The sequence below is a fragment of the Aethalodelphis obliquidens genome, unplaced genomic scaffold (genome assembly GCF_003676395.1).
Source record: "Aethalodelphis obliquidens isolate GAN/ISIS:26980383/991018 unplaced genomic scaffold, ASM367639v1 scaffold34, whole genome shotgun sequence".
Taxonomy (NCBI): Eukaryota; Metazoa; Chordata; class Mammalia; order Artiodactyla; family Delphinidae; genus Aethalodelphis; species Aethalodelphis obliquidens.
The window spans coordinates 2119498-2127578 of NW_020837978.1; positions in this window are offsets into that span (position 1 = coordinate 2119498).

The window sequence follows — 8081 nt, forward strand, 5'->3', positions numbered from 1 at the left end:
TCTTTAATCAAAGGGCTGCCTGGGTGGGAGCCTCAAGCCCTCGTCCTTCCGCAGTCGTGGGGCTCTGTGGGGACCCAGGTAACAAAAGACGAAGATGAGCAGAGAAAATTCCGAGGCCGTGAATGCAGGGTGTGCGGCGACGTTCACTTTTGTTCCGCCGCGAGGCTGGCTGTTTTCCCACGGCCGGTGACGGAATCTGGGTTAAAATGGCCTCAGTCCAGACTGAGAGCGCTGAGCTTTCACCGAAGAGCTTTACTGTCTTTGTCCTGCAGATCGGCGGAGGGAGCCGGACCCGGCTTTCCCGGGCACAGCTTCCCTTTTATAAGCGCCCCCCCCCCCACCGTCCCCTACGCCGTCAGGGGTTTGTAAGGTTCTTGGGCTGGGGGAGGGCAGGCCAGAGGATGCGGGCTCTGTGAATCCTGGGTGGACGGGCATCTCGTGACACAGAGTCAGACTGGGCGGAAAATAGAAGCAGAGTAGAAACCACCCTTGAATGGGACCGTTACAGCGTACTGAGATTGACACGTGCAGCCCGTGACATCAACAAACGTAGAAATAAAGTCCTTATGAAATGAACGCTACACACAGAAGGTAGGAGGGGAGCCATTTTACGTTTCAGCACAGATCGCTGTAGTAGTGATGTGACTGCGGGGCTGCCACCCCCCGACCCCCCAGTAGAAACCAGTCCCCCAGCCACCGGTGCTCATGGAGATCCAGGCAGCTCACCATCTGCCCCAGACCTTTGCTTGCCACTTAATGGAATTAAAACGTGTATTCAGACAGATAGATGCACACAAGTACATAGAGTAACCCTTGGCCTCTTGGATTTAGACGTCTGGTCACCATTAACGATGTCTTCACTGCAGAAACAGGTCACCTTCTGAGCAGGAACTCTTGGCTTGACGTGTTCAGCCTCCTTTTTAGTGGCCACCACATATTCATGGTACATTTTCAAGAAAATAATGCATTAGGAGTACCTCTGGGAGGACTCTCTACCTCTTTCAAAATAACCACTAGAGAGGAAACGTATCAAAAGATTTGGTTTCTCACATATCTCCGGAAGAACTGAAAGCAGAATTTCGAAGAGATATTTGTACACCCCTGTCCACAGCAGCGTTATTCACAATAGCCCACGGTGGAAGTAACCCTAAGTGTTCAGCAATAGATGAATGTACAAAAAAACCAAATGTGGTCTACACACACATGGAATACTCTTCAGCCTTAAAAACGAAGGAAATTCTGACACCTGGTACGACACGGATGAACCCTGAAGATATTATGCTCAGTGAAATAAGCTAGTTATGAAAAGACAAATACTGTATAATTTCATGTATACAAGGTACCTAGAGTAGTCAGATTCATAGAGACAGAGAGTAGGACGGTGGGTGCCAGTGGGGAGGCGAATGGGGAGTAAGTGTTTAATGGGGACAGAGTTTCAGTTTTGCAAGACGAAAAGTGTTCTGGAGAGGATGGTGGTGATGATTGCATGACAATGTGAATGGACTTAATGCCACTAAACTGTGTGTGTAAAAATGGTCGAGATGGCAAATTTTATGTTTATGTGCGTTTTACAATTAAAAATAAAGAATTAGTTCCTCACTATCTATGAAATACCTAGTGGTACCTTTTTTGTCTTGATGCTAATATGGCGTCCCAAGTTTCTCAGTGATTGATAGACAGATACATAGATAGATACATAGATGATAGATACATAGACACTAGGTAGATATTTTAAAAACCAGGATCAATTTCATCATTCATTCCTCCTCCTTTTGCCCCCAAAGTGGTGTCGGAGGCATCTCAGTGCTGTTGACTCCGGGCTCTCCTTGTTCATTCATCTCCACGGACTCCCCGTGGTCCACAGTCTTAGCGCAGAGTTCAGGCTGCTCCAGCCCGGGTGATCTGCCATCCCAGGGTCACCTGCACCCTCTGCCTCTACAGTACATCCCAGGAGACTTGGACCTGCCCGCCCATCTCCTTTCAGGACGTGTTCTCCCCGCCTCTGAGTCTCTGCTCATGCTGTGCCATCGACCTGGAGTTACCCTCTCCTCTCTTCATCCGGTGACATTTCAATTGTTCTTCATGCTGCAGCTCAACTATCTGTGATTCGTCCCCCTGTTGCCAGGAACAACGAACTGATGATGCTCTGCTCCGCCAGAGGCTTCTTCACGTGGTTAATGCCAGTTTTGCATTTGTTACATTAAAGCAGTGATCACTGGGCTTTTTCATTGCACACCTCCACCCGTTAAAAAAAGAGTTGAGAATGCATATTGCCCAATACTGTATATGTATATTTAGTTATCCATGAATTGTATATATTTATTTATTGTAAACATTTATTTTATTTATTTTTGGCTGCATTGGGTCTTTGTTGCTGCACGCGGGCTCTTCTCTAGTTGCAGCCACCAGGGGCTACTCTTCATTGCGGTGATTGCCTTGGCTTCTCTTGTTGCAGAGCATGGGCTCTAGGTGCGTGGGCTCAGTACTTGTGGCATGTGGGCTCTAGAGTGCAGGCTCAGTAGTTGTGGCACGCGGGCTCAGTACTTGTGGCACGCAGGCTCTAGAGTGCGGGCTCAGTAGTTGTGGCATGCGGGCTCAGTACTTGTGGCACGCGGGCTCTAGAGTGTGGGCTCAGTACTTGTGGCACGCGGGCTCAGTACTTGTGGCACGTGGGCTCTAGGGTGCGGGCTCAGTAGTTGTGGCATGCGGGCTCAGTACTTGTGGCATGTGGGCTCTAGGGTGTGGGCTCAGTAGTTGTGGCACGTGGGCTCAGTACTTGTGGCACGTGGGCTCAGTACTTGTGGCACGCAGGCTCTAGAGTGCAGGCTCAGTAGTTGTGGTGCACGGGCTTAGTTGCTCCGCGGCATGTGGGATCTTCCCGGACTAGGGCTCAGACCCATGTCCCCTGCATTGGCAGGCGGATTCTTAACCACTGTGCCACCAGGGAAGTCCCCTATACTTATTTTTATAAGGCAGTATCTCAAGGTACCATATACTTAGTATGAGTTGTATCGCGAATGATATCAGAAGTTAATCAATATTTCAAATACACTTTTGTATAACTTTTCATTTTATTTTGGCGAACATCTCGCCAGACTTGAGCTCCTCATGGTTTTCTTACCTGACAGTGGGCTTGACTAAGAGCCCGTGGAAGGAGCAGAGTGTCAGCTCTGCCGTCTTATTTTTTTATATGTTTGCATCACCAATATCATCTTCATTTTGCAATGTCTTTGTTGCAGTGTTTTAAGCCCCTCCCTTGCCCAGTTGTGAGGGTCAGGGGAACAAAATCTAGGTAACGTGTTGGTAAACCCATCGTTGTTTCCTCCTTTCCAGGGAATGATTCACAACACGTAACCACAGGACACAGCGTCCTGTGAGGCGCCAGCATCACTGGGAACATTAACTACTTAAAGTATCATTTCTTTATTTTTATGGGACATAAGTATACATAGGAGTTCTCACAGTTTCTCCCCACGCTGCAAATCTGCTCCCGCCTCTCCCACCTCAAGTTCTCTGCGTGAGATTAGAGTTCACTCCATCGAGGCCTCTGTTTCCTGCTGGTTTTTGACCTCTTGATGGCAGGAACCACATCTTATTAGCCTTTATATCTCCCCCATTGTCTAAAACTAAGTGCAGGCAAACAGTAAATATTCCTCCAATAAATGAAATACCCCGAATATAAGGCAACCAGGGAACCCAGCTATTTCCAACCCACACAGAAGCAGGTTGGAGACAGAAAAAAGACCAAGTCATTTATAAAGGTGGAAAAAAAATCACAGTTATCCAGACTTTTTAAAACAATATTCAATACTAGAAGATAATAGAACAATTCCTATAAAATTTTCAAGGAAAGTGTGCCCAAATATTTGTATATCCAGTTACATTGCCTTTTAATTTTTTTAAATTAATTAATTTATTTTTGGCTGTGTTGGGTCTTTGTTGCTGCGCGCAGGCTTTCTCTAGTTGTGACAAGTGGGGGCTACTCTTTGCTGCAGTGTGCAGGCCTCTCACTGCGGTGGCTTCACCTGTTGTGGAGCATGGGCTCTAGGTGCGCGGGCTTCAGTAGTTGTGCCTCGCGGGCTCTAGAGCGCAGGCTCAATAGCTGTGGCTCACGGGCCCAGCCGCTCCACAGCATGTGGGATCTTCCCGGACCAGGGCTCGAACTCGTGTCCCCTGCATTGGCAGGAGGACTCTTAACCACTGTGCCACCAGGGAAATCCCTGCCTTTTAGTTTTAAAGGTAACAAATATTTTTGAACATAGAAGAACTGAGGAAATGTAGTTTCTGTGAGCCATTTTGGAAAGAAAAAAAAGGGATCCAGAGAATGTAGAAATAGAAATAAATCTTAGAAAGTTTGGCTGTTTGAAAGCACGTGACCTAAGAGGTAATGGTATCTCTGAATATAGTCCAGAAACAGATACAGAAGCCCTTCAGTTGAGGAGTTCTGTGGAAATGCTTTTCCAAGCTGCTGGTAGTGACCCTGGTCAAGGACCTGAGGCTGCCGGATCATCATCAAGTTCCCTGTAAATTGGAATTATTACCTCCTTATGGGGAATTGGTTGTTTGCCAGTTTATTCTGGAAGCTTCTCTGCTACAAAGAGTAGAAGATTTCAAGCGATGCAACAACAGGTGCACAGACATTTAAAAATGTCCCATGAAAATATAAAATTCTCAACAAATTGTAAGATTTTAGAGAGAAGGTCAAAGCAACAAAGGTATCTCTTGAAGAACTCAGGATGCAAAATAAGAGTGTGTCTGGGGAGGTGAGTGGGGCTTAGAGACACGCCAGGGCCTTGAAGAAAGGAACCGGATTGCAGTAGAGAATCCCCTTCTTATTTTGATGACTAAGGATAAATGCCATGGAAAGAAACAGGACAAGCTATTGGGAAGTCAAAATTCTATGGAAATAACACAGTTTTTATAAGGAATTCTGTAAAACTCACAGAGCCCCCCCGCCAATGCTGTGATGAAGCTAAGTTAGTAAAGGTGAAGTCTGTGGTCCACCAGGCTTACAAAGAAAATGACTAAATTTAAGAGCGGCATGGAGCAGCGATGGAGGAATGAGAAATGCTCTGAGCTCGGTGAACTAATAAAATGACGTGGAAACTCTTAGAAAGATGTGTGAGGACGCTCGCTTGCAGAGAAAAGGAAATTGAAGTTTTAAACCATTGCATTTTGCAGTGGAAGCACAGGCCAATCACTGGAGTGACATTATTTTTAAAGAAACCAGAGATGGAGGAAGATGAAGAGCTCACAGACAAATCTTCGCTAAATCCTTTGTTCCCAACACAAGCTGACTGCTGAGAGGTCAGCTGGACTGACATTTGGCCGAAATTCTGCTGGAAAATGAAAGAAAAAACCTTGCAGCACAAAGCAGAGATCTGTAATGACCTCTCTCAAAAGAAATACCATACAGGGTTCTGAAAACGTAGCTGATTCATGACTGGGATAAATGGGAAAAGAAACGCAGAAGCCGCCAGCTGCAGAGGAAGTGAAACCTTACGAGCAGAGGAAGACGACGCACTGAATGCAGGATGGCAGCAGAGAGATCTCACAGAACCCCAGGCTGATGCTCGAGGGGGAAGCGCGTGACAGCCGGCCCGCTGTTCTCGCTGGAGTGGAGGGGAAATATGCCAACCCGGGACAGAAATGGAGGCAGTCAAACCTGTGACTTCCGGAGAGAAATCCTCTGCTCCCCGCTCCTCTGCTTAAACCCACGAGGACACGGTACCCACAGCTCTGCATTTCTCTTCTCTTAGGGAAGAGATACACCCAAAATGATCTGCGGATGGGCCGAGGGGATCATATGCAGTTTCTGGAACAGATTTGCCTCTGCCACGGGCTCCAGGGGCCATCATCAGTGAACCCAGAAACCTCTTCCCTTTGCCAGGGATGATGTCACAGGTGAGGCTGCCCTCAGAGAAGCCCGGCTTTCAACTGGAGGATGGAAGATGCCCACGGGGTCCGCTTGGACACCTCCTCGCCGGGGGTGGCTTCCGGCCTCTGCGCCGTCTCCCACCCCTTGCTCCCGCCGGGCTCCCGCTCCAGGCCTAGGGAACACTGCCCACTCAGAGCAGGCTCTCACGTGGGGGGAGGCCCTGCAGAGCCCCGCTCTAGAATCCCAGGCCCTCAGTGCTCTGCTCTGACCTCAGGCAGCCTCCCCTGCTCTCCTCCCGTCCCAGAGCCGTGCACTGTCTGCCTCCACCTTTTGCAAGATGCAGGAATGTCTTCAGGCTCCAGAGGTGACCCTTGTCTCCTGGCTGCTCACAGGACGACTCTCAGGCCTCTCCCAGACCTTCGTCGTGACGATGAATGGGCTGCAGGAAACACCCCTGTGCTTCAAATCCATTTCTATTGTTCTCTTTTTTTTTTTTTTTGCGGTACGCGGGCCTCTCACTGTTGTGGCCTCTCCCATTGCGGAGCACAGGCTCCGGACGCACAGGCTCAGCAGCCATGGCTCACCAGCCCAGCCGCTCCGCGGCATGCGGGATCCTCCCGGACCTGGGCACGAACCCGTGTCCCCTGCATCGGCAGGCAGACTCTCAACCACTGCGCCACCAGGGAAGCCCTATTGTTCTCTTTTGTATTGAATTTTTTATTTTCCCAGACTGACCTGAAGTTGTGCCCTCTGAGCCACAAATGAAGGCTCTGCAGATGCAGCCGCCTGCAGCAGTACCTGTTTTATTTTGGTTTCCATAATTCGAGTAGTTGGCAAATTACTTTAAACATTATGAAAATATGATGAAAATGAAATACCTTTAACAATTTTTTTTTTTTTTTTTTTTTTTTTTTTTGCGGTACGCGGGCCTCTCACTGTTGTGGCCTCTTCCATTGCGGAGCACAGGCTCCGGATGCACAGGCTCAGTGGCCATGGCTCACGGGCCCAGCCGCTCCGTGGCATGTGGGATCCTCCCGGACCGGGGCACGAACCTGTGTCCCCTGCATCGGCAGGTGGACTCTCAACCACTGTGCCACCAGGGAAGCCCATTTTAACAAATATTTTTAAAGTTCAAAAATGTTGTCAAGGTACCTTAAGATGGAGAAAGAAAAAACCTTATTGTAATTTGAAGTGTAGCGAGGTGCCCACCTTTGCATCCTAACAATTTCCTCGCTCGGGAATCAGATGACCTGGAATGACCGCAGGGGCCTGTTCCTTTGTCTTAGTCGCTGCCTTCATTCTGGAAACCGACTGAAATTAGGCGTGTTCCCAAGCGGGCTAGCATGCTGCCACCTGAAAGGTGCCCAGCTTTCTTCATGACCAGAAGGACCCGGGAGAGTGGGTCATGTCCCAGTGGAGGGTGAGGGTGAGGAAACAGCCCGCTTCCCTGAGCCACTCCGGTCCTGGCGCTTCCCCAGGTGGGCCTTTCCCGGGAGCGGAGAGCGGGACGGCTCTGGCCTCCTCCCGAGGGTGAGCTGGGACCCCCGTGGTGGGGTCAGGGCCAGGGTCTCGGCCTCTGCAGGTGCTGACTTGCAGCTGGCGCACCTGGCTTGATCCTTTAAAGTGGACTTAGCGGCCACCCAATTCATCCAGCACATATCTGCGGGGGTCAGGCTCTGCTCTAGGCCCAGAAAGACAGCAGTGAAGGAATCGGGCAGAAACCCTGCCCTCCTGGAGCTGAGCTGCAGCTGAGGTGGTCAGGTTAGAAGCGTCTGGTTCCTGGTTTTTGAGGGTTTTCCTGTTTCTTTCCTTGCCCTCGTTGGTGTTGCTCGTCGCGTTTATGCGCTTCTCCAAGCCTTTGCTTCTCCAAGCCTTTCTTTCCTCTGCTAACTCAAGCGTGTGGTCGGACAGGTGGTTAAAGGCTGCAGAGACCTGGTGACAGTGAGTCAGGGGCGGCTTGTCAGACGAGGCGCAGGCAGGGGCGTTACGCTGACACTCGCGGGGATGACACCGACCCATCCTCCCATCTCCTCCCACCCCCACCCCTGTCTGCTGCTCTGAGGGATTATAGATCCTGGTGTGAGAAAACAAGCAAGTGATTCTGGGACTTTGTTGAAAAAAAAATAAAAAACAAGGAAGCAAACTCTCCACCTAAACATGGGCATCTTTAGTCATTACAGGATCATCACGAAGGTGACCGCTA